Source organism: Protopterus annectens, chromosome 4.part0, assembly GCF_019279795.1.
Source record: "Protopterus annectens isolate FY-2018-M chromosome 4.part0, PAN1.0, whole genome shotgun sequence".
Lineage (NCBI taxonomy): Eukaryota > Metazoa > Chordata > Ceratodontiformes > Protopteridae > Protopterus > Protopterus annectens.
In genome coordinates this window covers 771,784,213-771,799,447 of record NC_056733.1, presented here as the reverse complement: position 1 = coordinate 771,799,447, position 15,235 = coordinate 771,784,213, and positions in this window count along the sequence as shown.

Genomic DNA, 15,235 nt, shown 5'->3' with positions numbered 1-15,235 from the left:
TGAATCATCCTACTCTATTTTGTTAACGGAACATCATCTGTAAGCCCTCCTGATACCAGTTCTGTTTTCTGGACCACTCCAACAGACTCACTTACTTCACTGAAACAGCTAAACACTGCTCATTTGTATCATCCATTACACAGGAATCTTTACATTCTGATGCTCCATGTCAAACATTTTTTTCTTTTTCCTAAAGACTAGGCAAAGTTCCCCGATGCCCTTTCCAAATTTCATCTAGTAGTATAAATACTACATCAGATATTGCTGAAAAGAGGCCAGTAGCCTAGTTGGACTAATCTGGTCAACAAATAAACATTTGAGTCTAATAGGTATGGTTACCTACTGTACACACTAAAACACTTCAGCTTAAATCAGTTCCACACACTCCTACCTCAGTGAGCAAATAGTAAAACTAAACTATTTTGCAAAGTTATTAACATTTTTTTACATTACAAACTCTGATTAGTACAGATTCTGACACTCTTGTTGTAACCTGTTCAGTTTGTTTTCAGAAATGCAACAGGCCATGCAGTTTCCCATAGCTGCTGCTTCTGTTCTCTTGTCAACAGTATTCAAATACGGAGATGTTACTCTGCTATCATGGAGAAATCAGACTCTCCTTTCACAATAAGCCACTTCATCACTCCATGCTGTTTTGGTCATTGATGAACATGGGAAGGGCAGCTATATAGCCTTTTTCTAGGCTTACATTACTTTCAGTGTGCATGTGTATATGAGGGTGTGTGTGTGTGTGTGTGTGTGTGTGTGTGTGTGTGTGTGTGTGTGTGTGTGTGTGTGTGTGTGTGTGTGTGTGCGCGCGCATGCAAAATGTATATGGAGATAGATAGATGGATAGATAGATAAATGGAGATATATGTAATTTGTATTATATAGCTAGATATGTGTAAGAGTGTGTAGATTTTCTTTTTCATTGGTACCCCACTCTTATTCCATTATAACGGTGGGCTCAGACCAATAAGTTTCTGTTTCTTCTTATTTTCAGAGAGATTTTTTGGTGGGCATGTTTTGCCGGTTCTGCTCCATTTTGATCCTATTGATCTTGTTTTATCCGTGTACGATCTGGTCTTTCAATATCTTGTATTGGTTTTGCAATGTGTTTTCTTTTCAGGTTTTCAAACATTTTTTTTAGCTGAGTTTAAGTTTACATGTAGTCTTTGATGAGGTCTCATTATTCTGTGTTCAAAGGGTTAGTGTGCCTATTGAGAGCTTGACTTCAAATTGGAGGTTTTAGGCTGAATGTAAGGGATTCATGTTAGACTAAAGTAAGCAAATAAGTGATCTAAGCTTTGCCACAGGCCCTGACTGGCAATGGGTCAGTGGGGAGGTCAGTTTTTCTGAAAGTCTTTTAGTCTGGCAGACTTCTTGAGTTTTGAGGAGAGCATAGCTATAAGGCCACACGTCAGCTATGGCCAGACACAGCATTCCCTGTTTGACCTCCTTTAGATGAAGAACACATTGGCTCTCATACCTCTTTAGAGATACTTCATCATATAGGCACTTTTGTAGTACCTTACAACCATTTTGGTTATTAGTCCATTTTCCATGGGTGCCAATTTGTTCTCAGGCTTTTAGGGAGCTTTAGAATCTAGGATCATATAGAACACCCAACTCCTAAATGGCTTAGTTCATTTCTGGTTAGGATTTAGGGACCTGGAGATCTCACTCACTTACGTTGGCTACTAACATTGTTTGTATTAGCCTGTGCACTCCCTCCAAACATACTTTATGCTGGTAACTTGGGTGAGCTCCTATTTATGAGCAGTTTGTTCACCAGCTGCATTCCATCCACACATTCTCTCTTTTTGATAGTGTTAGATCTGGAATGCAGTTTTCTGATTTTAGGTTGAATGAAGCACTTGTTTCAGTTCCACTGAATGCACTGTTGGTATGGAAATGTTTCCAGGAGTTCATTGTCAACATCTTGCTAACTGGGACTTCAGCAGGAGCCAGGCTTTGTGTCTTATCCCTCCCTTTCAGCCTGGTGCCCTCATGGAGGTCTGACAATTCTCAGATGTCCCACTGACTGATTTCTGTCATCTAGAATCCCAATTGTCTGTTTACAGTTTTTGATGATGTGCTCCATTTAGGATGTATAGTTATAGTATGACTCCAATGGTAAGGTGTAGTACTCAATTAGAACAGAAGTGCTCACCTAACAGAATGTTTTGAGACCAGCAATAAAAGGATTTTAAAGGACAGCAAGCTCACAGAGCCTATATATGCATGTATGTGGTGTGTGTGTGTGTGTGTGTGTGTGTGTGTGTGTGTGTGTGTGTGTGTGTGTGTGTGTGTGTGTGTGTGTGTGTGTGTGTGTGCATGTGTCCGTGTGTGTGTGTGTTTGTGTGTGTGCGTGTGTGCATGTGTGCGTGTGTGCGTGTGAAAGTGCATATATACAGATGATTTTCTTTCTTACATTTTTGTTTTGCAGGGGAAGGCTATGCCCCCAACCCTTCATAGGGATGATTTGTTCCCCCATATCTCATTACTGTACATACCAACTCTGAGGTTGCACCAGCATGGGCAACGGGATGACCTATGTTTCTTGCAAATATTAAAGATTGAAGCAATATTTATTTCATGAACTTCAACTATTCCTTGACTAATGAGTGGAAAACACTCCTGTCACTGAGTTAGAAAACTTAAAACTTTAATAGAGGATACGGACAACATAGCTGAGTTAAAGAGGCAACTATCTAAAGCTCTGTAACTATAATTGTTTTCTGACTAAATATCTTAGTTCAGTTATTAGTTTTGAATGATTTTTTACTTAAACAAAAAGGAATTGCTGTGAGAAGAAATAACAATTTTTTTTTCTAAATAAAAACAATTTCTAGTCAGAAAACAGTGGTGAAGCTATTGCAGAAAATAATGTCACATGAGTTATACAAAAAAACAACAGTCAAGAATCTTCCATGAAGAAAGAAATGCAGTCTATAATGTCAAGTATTAACAGTCCTTTATTTAAGAGATACACTGGATACAAAAAATGGACAACTTAAAAGAAGACTGCAAAAAAAGTAGATTTAAGTGACATGAGAAAGCAACATGGTGAGCAAATCAGCAGTATAGAAGATGCTTTAAATGACTTTCAGGGAAGAATAAGTGAAGTGTATTCTCAAGCTGAATTGGCTCATAGACAAAACAGATGATATGGAAAATAGACTTAGAATATATAATCTAAGGATGTATTGGGTTCCTGAAAAGCACGGAGAAGACAACATAATAAACTTTTAACTACCTGCTTACATCAAAATTTAAACTTACTAGAAGTTCTATGTCTTGGCATAGAGAGATTTCACAGATCTTTGTCATCCTCTGCAAGAAAAGGAGGTGTTCCTCCTCATTCTGTAATTGTAAGATTTGTCCCCAATTTGGAAAAGGATTTAATTCTGAAGACAGCCTGGAAAATCCTCCTATAAAAAATGAGAGAAGGTGCAATAAGATTTGATAATGACTATTCCACAAAAGTAATTTCAAAAAGGAAATCTTTGCTACCTTTAATTAAAGAACTAAAACAGATGGGCATCAAATGTAATTTACTTTTTCCAGCAAAAATCAAAATAAATTTTCCTGTTGGAACTAAAGATTTTTTTGAAAAACAAAAAGGATTGGATTACTGCATTCTGTAAAATACAGGGAGAAAAAATACACGGAAAACTAAGACTAAACCCAAGAAGCTTAAAACAAAGGGCAGTGCTTTTATTAAATATATTTATTTATTACTTTCACATCTTCTCATGATCAAATACATAATGGAGAAAACACAAGCAGAGGAGAAGAAGCATTTATGGACTTCTTTAATTTTAAGCTTGTTTTACATATAGTAATTCAAATGACATACTAATGTTTACCAGAAGTAAAAAAAGTTCATACACTAATATTGATTAGTTTAGTATCATATTCGTTTCAGGTTCATAGGTGTTTACTAGGCTAATGACCATGAGGGCCTTTTTAAGCTTAGTCACACATCTCAAATCTCTGACAAGTTCTGGTACTCTTGACAAGTGTAAGCAGGGACTTCAGAGATGAAACATATACATGCAGGGGCCTAGGAGATGAACCATTTACCAGTTGCCTGTGTCTAACAGAGACATAGGTACCAAGCCAGAGATGAATTTTCCTGTTTCCCATCCAATTGTCCAAGTTACAGTTCAATTAGGTTAGGAAGGAACTCTGCTTCACAGTGATGGGGAGTCTGCTCCAGACACAGGGTAGTCTCTGGGATACATACCTGTCTCTCCAGCAGGTCCTATTTATATCACAGGCAAGGTTTAAGTCTTTAGAATGGGTAATTCTGGTGCTGTTTGTTTTGTGGATATGCAGGAAGTCCATCGGAGTGGGGTCTGACAATGCTCTTTATGCAGGCATAAATCTCCCCTCAACAGCCTATAAGAGATAAAATACAAGAATAGGGTCTTGAGGCGGACTGCATAGGACATTTTACTTACACCCTGAATTCTTTTAGTGAGGAAGCTCTGTGGACATTCCAGTTGTTGGATATGCCTCATTAGGTACATACAAAAAGTGGCATTGTGCTCAGTGATTGGTCTGATGAAGGCCGAATACAGTGGAACAATTTATTATTTATTTTTATTTATTATTTTATTTTACATTTGTTGACTGGGCTAGTCTAACTGGATATATGTCCATTTTCAGTAGAGGCCCAGCGAGATAAACTCCAAGACAAAGTGTTAACATAAAAAATTACAAAGAAATATAAAAAACGAAATTATAGTAATATATGCACTGACAAATCAGGTTAATAAGAAATCATTTGAAGAAGAGATATAAAATACAATGAAAACTGGAGTTTCAAAAATGACATGTAGGTACATCCCATAATGCAAAAAGGAGGCATACAGGCTAGTTCAATGTACAGGTAAAGTACATCACTTAATGGCAGAGACAAAAGGAGGTATACAGGCTGATGCCATATGCAGTACATTACACAAGTGGCTGCTTAATGATCAGTAGTAGTAATAGTGAGTAACAAAGACAAATTAATAATACATTTGTTTTTTACAAATAAGTGAGAGAGGGAAGGAAAATAATGAGATACAGAGCATAGAAGTCATATATTGTTAAAAAAGGAAATGGCAGACAAATTAATTAAAAGAAAAAGGGAAGACAGTGCATCGTTTGGGTAGAGTAGATGTTTAGACAGGTTTAGTACAGTGGCATGACCAATGTGTTTTGAGGAAAAGTTTCATTCTTTTTTTGAAGAGTGATAAAGAGGAAATTGAGGAAAGGTCACAGGGTAGAAGATTCCAGAATTTCCCCACAGTATTGAAGAAGAGAGAATCCCCAGCCCTGTTGTTAGATTTAGATGTTTTAACCAGAAGTTTCTGAGATGAACGTAAGGACTTTAGATTATTATAGGGGGTGAAGATGGTAGAGAGACTAGGAGTATTGGAAGGTTGGTAGAGAGTTTTATGTGCAATGATTAGTTGGTGGTACGTGATCAGATTCTGTAGTCCCAACCATTCAAGCTGCTTTAAATTAACACAGTTGTGAGTTTTAAATGGGTTACCTGTAGCAAATCTGGCTATATTATTGTAGGAGCTTTCAGACTTACTGAGGTTGTTCTTAGATAGGTTGGTGAAAATGGAAGAGGCATAGAGGAGTGTAGAGATTAGATTCGTATGTGCAATAGTAGTTCTAGCTGTAGGTGATAGGAAGGGTTTTTTTCTGTACAGAGAGCCAAGTTTTTTGTTGACAGATTTAATTGTGTTGTTGACGTGTATGTCAAAGGAAAGATTGTTGTCTATGGTGACACCAAGTAGCTTGGTAGTTAGGTCGGATGATATAATGGTGCTGTTAGTGGAAGAAACAGAAAAATCTATGGGGGAGGACTTCAGATTTGGATTGAAAAGGAGGAGTTTAGTTTTTTTTGGGTTTAAGAGTAGACAACGATGAGTGAACCATTGTTCCATAGTGTTAAAGACATTTTGGGTAAGGGAGTGAAGGTCAGAGGTGGTTTTAGCGAAGCATATAAGTGTGGAGTCATCAGCATATTATATGGAAGTAGCTTGGGGAATTGCTTGATGAAGGTCGTTGATGAATATGGAGAAAAGGAGTGGTCCTAATATGGACCCCTGAGGTACACCGAGGTTAACTGGTAGGTGGGTAGATAGAGTGTTTTGCCAAAGTACAGCCTGTTGTCGTTTATTTAAGTAGGATTGGAACCATTTGATAGAGAGTGCATGTAAGGACAGGGATTTGAGGATATCTATCAGAATTTGATGATTTACCATTTCGAATGCTTTGGACAGGTCAATAAATAGTGGTGCGGAGAGCAAATTGCAGTTACAGTTTTTGTTGATACAATCTGTAAAGGAAAGGAGGGCAGTGGTAATGCTATGGAAAGGTCTGAAACCATGTTGACAGATAGAGAGCAAGTTATTGTGGATTAGGTGGTCTAGCAATTGTCTATGTATGCATTTCTCCATGATCTTTGCCAAATGAGAAAGAAGAGCTATGGGACAATAATTGGAGAATTCGATGGAGTTGCCACCTTTGTGGAGGGGGATAATATGGGAGACTTTCCAGATACTAGGGATGTGGCCTTCACTAATAGTTCTATTGATAAGAATGGAGATGGGGTAAGCAATCGATTTAGCAGATTTCTGTAGGTATTTGGCAGGTATTTTGTCTGCTAAAGGAGAGCATGGCTTCAATTTTTGGATTAGGGCAAGAATATGGGTTGTTGGGACTGGTTAGAGAAGAAATGGTGGGGGTGGAGTTTTGTTGTACGTAGGTAAAGTAAAATTACTAGATGATAACTGACTGGCAAGTGTTTGGATAGCATCAGTAAAAAAGGAATTGAAGGCATTGGCAGTATACATGGGATTTTCTTGGTCAGTATTTTGTGGGTTTGGTGTATTGGATTGACCTGGATGTAGTAATTGGCTGACGCTCGCCCAGAACTTTTGTGGGTTATTATGGTTAGCCTTCTGAAATTGAAGGTAGTAGTTTCTTTTATCTGATAGTATAGCTTTCTTGGTGTTATTTCATAATTCTCTGAAAATTTGTTGGTCAACAGGATTTTTGGTCATTCTCCATTTAGCCCAGTATTTATTTCTGAGATGCGTTTTCTGTTTGGTTTCTTTAGAAAGCCAAGGGGCAGATTTGGTCTTGAATCTGATTGCACAGGTTGGGGCATGGTGTTCAAGAATGGCTAAGAAGTTTGAATTAAAGTATTGTACCTCTTCTTCTAGTGGGAGGTAATTTAAGGGAGACCAGTTGCAAGCTCCAACTTCCTTTTGGAAGAGATCAGGGTTGAAGTTCTTTTTGGATCTGATATTCCTGATAGTGGTAGGAATGGGAGAATAGGATTTATGCATGATGATATAGGTAAGTGAGCGGTCACTTATATCATCAGGAAGGGTTCCAGATTCATATGTTTGGGGATGGTTGTTTATCAGAATCCAGTCTAATGTGCTTTCCTTCTTGTGTTTGTTTATCCTGGTGGGGGAGGTGAAGGTTAATGTAGGTGGTAGGGTGGGTGCTACTACAGCAATTCCAATCAATGTTTATATCACCAAGGATTATAGTTTCTTGGGGCAGGTGTTGAGATAACCAGCATAGGATATTTTCCATGGTGGTATTGTTGTTACCGGGAGGTAGATAGATACAAATAATATAGATGGCTTTGGCTTTGTTAAGTTCAAGTTTGGATATGAGAATTTCTGCATTGCTATTAGGTGGTGGTTTAGTGTCATAAGTGGTTAATTGTAATCCTGATTTAGATAGAATAGCAACCCCCCACCCTTTTTGGTTACATGGTCGAGTCTTAGAATATAATACCCTGGTTGGATGACTTCATTATCTTTAGTTGCAGGTTTTAGCCAGGTTTCTGTTAAACAAAGAATGTCGAAGGAGTAGACCTCTAAGAAGGCATGGAGTTGAGCTATTTTATTGTTAATGCTTTGAATATTAAGGTGAGCTACAAGGAGTGAATTAGATTGTCTATTGATGAAAAATTAGTGGATTGGTTGGGGTTGGGGAGAGAGATTGGGTTTGTTATTGGCCCTGGGTTTTGGTGAATGTCTAGTCCAGGTACAGACTTGCTGTATCCAGGACTGTTTGTAAGCTTCTGAGCCCCCCAAGCCTTTGTGTTGGAGTGGAGCCTTCTAGCTCATCAGTGGGAGTGGTAAGTACTAGGTAGCCTGTCTACCACAAGAGGAGTGGTTTCTGGCCCAGGAATTGTAGTTTATTGACCGTTCGGGAAGTTGTCCATCTCTTTCAACTTTCTGGTTTAAAAGACCACATCTGCGCTTGTTTCCCATTGTTACTGTAACTAACCTACTGGAAAGCACTAGAAAGCCTTAAACTGATACAAGCCTTCTAGCTTAAAAGAAAGTCTTTGGAGTGATTTAAGTATCAGTTTTCTGTATTTTCTTTCTGTACTTAACTGTTTGCCACCTAAACACTGATTTTCCAGCATTTATTGTGATTTAAAAGCTTGTTTTTTTCACATATTGTCCTTATTTGACAGCCTGCACTTTTAAAAAGTCGTTTTTTGTTTAAATAATTTAACTGTTGTAGGCTACACACTAAAGTATGATAGCGTTTTCTGATTGCTTGTAGTCGTTTAAAGCTGTTTTAAGTGTATTTTTTTATTGTTTTTGCCTTATCTTTTCAAAACAAACAAACAAAAAAAAAACATTCCTTGTTTCCCACCCTTCTAAGCTAGTATAGTCCAGTTTTCAGGCTAGTGCTGAATTCAGGGTTGTGTTACATGTTTCTGAGTTGCCCATACCTTACTTGGATAGAGGGAAGTTTCTCTGTTCACCTGTGAGAGAGGGGAACTTTGAGCAGCCATCTGTCCCAGGAGGAGTGGTTCCAGCCCAGACGTTAGTAGTTTAAAAACCGCGTTTGCACGGTTTTGCGCACTGGGCAGCACTGGTTAGCTACGGTTAAATTATTCCCAGCTCCACTAAGTCTCCTCTTCAGTTTTTCCGTTGAAACTAGTCTCTCAACCTAAGCACTCAAAAAGCATCCTACAGTCCAGCACTTGCTCAGAACTAATAGCAAGCACTAATATACTCCAACACTTGATTGCCCAGCAGGGCAAGGCTCTTTATCCACCCCTCACAAACCAAGCGACTAAGCAGCTCACCCTACTATTCAGGCATGGCCAAAGGGCAACTTTAGGTGTACTCTCCAGTCCATCAGGTGAACCTGGGTTTCCTGAGGCAAAGTTACAACTGCCTCATGTACACAGACAACCCTCTCCTCCTACCACAAAACACTAACATATGCGAGAGATGCAATTATATAGCCAAACTGGAGGCTAAGGTCTCTCCACCCAAGACTGAAACAGACAGTCATGAGGAGAAAGTTAACACTTGCACCACACCTCTAGCCTCACATAGACCTACTAAACCAGCACTGGCAAAAAAATACACATAAATACACTAAATCATACTCGGAAGCTCTAAATAAAAACCTGCAAAAGCATCCGAGAGCTAACAAAGCAGACACCCAAAAAACCTTGCACCTCCCATCACAAACCAGACAACACATAAAACACAAAATCAATGTGCCGCACAATCACAGCCCTTAAGGTGAAATAACATACCTGACACACTAGTAATAGGTGACTCTATAGTCAGACACACTGACATCCCACTCACTAGGCTGGACAAGGAGAAGGTTACTGTTAGCTGCCTGTCGGGAGCCAGAATCCACCACATAACAAAAGCACTCAGGTCATTCCAGAACAAGTACAAATATGATTCTGTCATTGTTCATGTGGGTGTGAATGACCTGAGATGTACCTCCCTGGACTACATGAAAAGAGACATGGAAGAGCTCTCTGATCATGTATCCCAGGCGGGTATGACCCTGACCCTGAGTAGCATCCTGCCCTCACCAAGAATTATACCTCAGTATAAAGAAAAAATGATCAATTTCAACAATTGGCTAAGCTTCTGGTGTCATTCAAAGGGGATCCAGTGTCTGTCAGCCTGGGATGACATGCTCGACAAGCCGCGTTGCTTCACAAGAGATGGCTTGCACCTGTAACCCCAAGGCTTTCGAATACTGGCCAACACTCTTGCTGCCCCCCATAGTGCCTTTTTAGGCAAGGCTCAAAAGTAAAACCCACCTCCATAAACAGCACAAATAAAAAAATTAGGGTTATGCTACTCAACGCCAGGAGTTTAAATCTCAAAATGCATGCGCTCGAAGCACTCCTCAGTATGGAGAACGTTGACATCTGTGCAGTAACTGAAACCTGGATCAAGGCTCCAGAGAGCACTCCAGCACTACCAGGCTACAATTCATACCACACATTTTGGCCACAGAACACAGACCGAAACACAAAATGAGGGGGTATATCCATATTCATCAAAGATACCTACACCTCCAGGTTAGTGGCGCAGCAAGATACCTCGGAGATCATCCATGTGCAACTAACATCGGGCAAATCTTCATTGCAAATTGTGGCCTGCTACAGATCACCCTCCATAACCCAGGACCACCACTCTGCCTTTATGGAGACACTGGCAAACACGAAGGTCCTACCAAACTCCCTGATATTAGGCAATTTCAATTACCCTAACATTAACTGGGAAAACTACTTGAGTACAAACTCCCAGGCTCAGCGCTTCCTGGAATTTATCAACTCAAATGCCCTGGATCAGCTGGTAAACTCCCCTACCAGAGGTAAAAACATATTGGACCTGGTCATCACCAACTTGGGCAACAGGTGTTCTGCACTGGAGGTCAACCTGTCACTGGTTAGATCAGACCATAAACTAATCACTCTGGATGTCCACACCCCACCACCACCCCCAACCAAGGAAACCACACTGAAAAACTTTTCTAAAGCAAACTTCACCTTACTTAAGACAGCCCCTGTGCTAAAGGATAATGCTGCCCAAGATGCAGAATAATTTACAAATGCACTCTATGAGCACCTACAAGGATGCATGGATCGTGCCATCCCTAGCAAAATCAAGACTCACTCCCCTAAGAGAAGGAAACCAGTCTGATGGACCCCTGCCATAAACAATTTAGACAATAAAAGGAGAAAACTAGTTCAGAAAAAAAGCAAATCCCAAAAAGGAAAGCCATCCCTGATCAGTATCAGAAAGAAACTAAGGCCCCTCACAAAATCATCGAAGGCTAACTTAAAAAAAAAAATAGCCAAGGATTTGAAAGATAACCACAAAGCCTTCTTTAGCTATGTCAAGAATCTAAGTGGCAACTCACAGATATGCTCTGAGCTAGTGCAAAATACCACAAAATATACTGAACCTACTGATATTGCTAACATCCTGGCAGATAGATTCATTGCAAATTTCACCCCCTCTCACCTCCAAAAAGGCCCACAACAATACCAGAAAAATGTAGTGTCCTGGAAATCAGACACACAGGTGAAAACAGCCCTTTCAAAAGCCAACAACATAGTGTCAATGGGGCCAGATGGTGTCCCAGGATGCGTCTTACATGAACTACAGAACGAACTAACCCCCCACCTAAACATGCTGTTCAACCTCAGCCTCTCCACAGGCTACGTGCCCATAGAATGGTGCACAGCAACGGTTATTCCGCTCCACAAAGGAGGGGCCACAACTGACTCTGGTAACTATCGCCCCATAAACCTGACTAGCCTGGTCTGCAAAGCTATGGAGCACATCATCATGGAACTCATTAACAAAGACATTGGGAATCTCCAAACACTTGACCCGACTCAGTTAGGCTTTGTTAAGGGCAGATCATGCCTACTAAACCTGGTTGACTTCTTTGAGACAGTCACCAAGGCCATAGATGAGGGAAAGGTGGTTCACACAGCCTACCTTGACCTCACCAAGGCTTTCAACACCATTCCTCACTCAGGTATTACAGAAAAACTCACCAGCTTGAACATAAATCCCTACATCACAAGATGGGTTGCCAACTGGCTTACAGACCGAACTCATGTGGTAAGAATAGAAGGCTCCGGGTCCGACTCTAAACCAGTCACAAGTAGTGTCCCGCAAGGCTTGGTCCTGGGACCCCTACTGTTCAGCATATACTTCTCAGAAGTACAGGCAAACACAGGAAGACTATGGCTAACCAAGTTCACCGATGACTGCAAACTGGAAGCCATAACTGATTCTCTGGCTGACACGGACATCCTTCAAAAAGGCCTTACTGAGACAGACACCTTGTGTCAAAGTCATGGCCTCAAGCGAAATGCCAAAAAATGGATAGTAATCCCATTTGTGAAAAACAAAACACCCACGAATTATCACACAGGTGGCAGCCCCCTTAATACAGAAGAGGTAATAAGAGATCTGGGGACCCAGGTAGATAGTAATCTCTCCCTTGACAATCATATTGCCAAAGTAGTTAGGAAATCCTTCTGTGTGGCCCATCTAATTACTAAAGGGTTCGTATCTAGAAATAAAGAGGTTATTGTGCCCTTCTACTTGTCACTCATCAGACCCATCATAGAGTACAATGCCCAATTTGGGATGACCTCACAAGACACTTCCAACAGCTGGAAAGACCACAAAAGTACCTCACCAAGAGGATTACTGGCCTCAAACATATGTCCTATGCAGACCGACTGAAAAAACCCCGGCTGTACTCAGTGGCATATCACTTACTCAGAGGTGATCTCTGCCTGACTTACAAAGCCACGTCCAACTCAGAATTGATGGACATGCTCCACCTAAAAAAATCCAAGTCACTGCGAGCCACACGCTCTAGTGAGCTAAACCTCGCTACAACAATAAATAGAACATGCTGTAGGGATAGATTCCTGTCACAGAGACTCCCCATGACTTGGAACAAAATTCCAAACTACATTAGGCAGAGCCCCTCACTAACAATCTTCAAGAGAAACCTTGAAGAGTGGATGGGTAACAGAAAATACACCCCTGGGATCACTTTATTAGCTCTGCTTGACAGAGGCTCAGTTAATTAATCAATGGGGCGGCGAAAGCCGACACACTCTGGCTAGGCTTATAAATGCCCTCGGGCAGATAGCTTAGTACCTACCTATGAACCTATATGGTTTTGGTAGACTTTATTTGTCCTCTGAGTTGGTTGTTTAGTTTGAGAGTGCTTTTATCCTGCTGGGCACTGCATCTCCTAATTTTTGCCATGATTTTCTTTTATCTTTTATACAGCATATTGATTTTTTGATTCCACCAGGGTGGCTTATTTTTTGAGTTAGAACTGTGATTCTTTCTGGTGGGTACAGCTGCCTCTATGCAGCTATTAACATGCTTGCATAGGGTTTCTGTGAACAGTTTTGCATAGACAGCAGTGTTCTCAGGGTTTATGGGGGCTTGAAATTTTGTCAGGTTATCACTTAATAGCAAGAAGTTAGTTTTAGAGCACTTCCTGAATATCTCAGGGTTGAGTGGGTGTGCAGTTTTTATTTTTACTTCAAAGGAGACCATTTTGTGGTCTGACATTAGCAGGGAAGACATTATACTAGTGGGTGTGCAGCACTCCCCAATATTAGTGAGGACTAAATCCAATATGGTTGCACCCCGGCTAGTGCATTGACAATCTTGTCCAGTGAGTTTGTGTTTCAAAATCCAGGAATCTCTGTACCTGTATGTTTGTTGTCATATACAGTACCAAATTAAAAAACATAAACTGGTCCATCATCAGAACCCTACCACTAGATGATGCAGCCACTACTTTCCTGGACATTCGAAATCACCTAGCACCCATACACAGGAAAAGAATCAAAAACATCTCCACACCCTGTCTATCCAAAGATTCTCGAGAACTGATGAGAATCATAGACAAACTTTGGAAACAATGGCATACATCTAAATCCTCCTTTGACCTATTACAGTTTCAGACAATCAGACAAAACAAAATCTATAAATAAAGACAAAAAAAAACAATACTATCTAACACTCCAATCTACTACTGAACAGAATCCTCCCAAATTTTGGTCTACCATCTTTTCTCACCTCAACCCCAGAAAAAAAACTAACCCTACCCCACTTCCTGACAAAACCACAGATGAAATAGCTAACCTCTTCAACAAGCACTTCATTGAATACATACAAAATGTTACTACAAACACTCCACCTCTCCCCACTTTCCCTCACATCTCCTCCCTTCCTCATATATCAACCCCTGACATCATACTGTCCTGTTTCTCCCTTGAGTCACCCTCTTCTCTGCTCACCACTCCTCCCACAGCTACTCATGTCTTGACATTTCAACCTGCCTCCACAAAAACTAATAAAAGGCTCCTTCTCAAACTCAAACCCTGTTCTAACTCTCCTGACAACCTCCCAATTCAATATCTCAAAATGTCAGCTGAATCCATAGCATATGCTGTTTCCATCCTCATTAACAGTTCCATCCTAGAAGCCTATGTCCCAACATTCTAGAAAAAATCCTTCATCATACATCTACACAGAAGTGGTAACTCCATTAAAATGTCCAATTTCCAGCCCATTGCACTTCTGTCACCCATCTCCAAACTTCTGGAAAAAGAATCCACTCATAGCTTCTTCATTATCTCCTAAAAAAATCAACTTTTTATACAAACACAGGATGGCTTCAGTCCTGACCACAACACTAACACTGCCTTGCTGTCATTCACCACAACTGCTAACAAAGTTTGTGACTCTGGAAAACTTGTCTCCTCTCTGTTCCTTGAACTTTCTAAAGCCTTTGACACTGTTCCACACCATCTTCTTATTCAAAAGCTAAACAACCTTTGATTATCTCCTCCATTTACCAAGTGGTTTACTAGCTATCTATCCAATAGGCAGCAGGCAGTTAAATGGCTAAATTCCATCAGCTCTTTTCAGGACACCTCAACTGGAGTTCCCTGAGGCTCCATCTTTGGTCCACTCTTATTTAATATCTTTACTAATGGCCTCCATACATCCGCCATAGAGGATACACTCATGCAATGTGCTGATGACAACAGTCATCTGCTCTTCCAACAATTTCTCTCACCTTCAACAAATCCCTCAAGCTGCTTTCACATCCATAGACAGTTGGCTAGCTAATAATCAGTTACTTCTCAACCCCTCTAAATCCCCAAATCTCTCTCCCTAAATAAAAGCCAATTCTCTATTTTCTCAAAGAACAACGCTAAACTAGAACTTGTTCCTCATACCATACGTCTAGGTGTCACCATTGATGAACTCCTCAAGTTCAACCTCCATATTCAATAGTATTAAAAAAACACACCAGAAACTAGGTATTCTCTAACGGCACAAACATTTCCGAG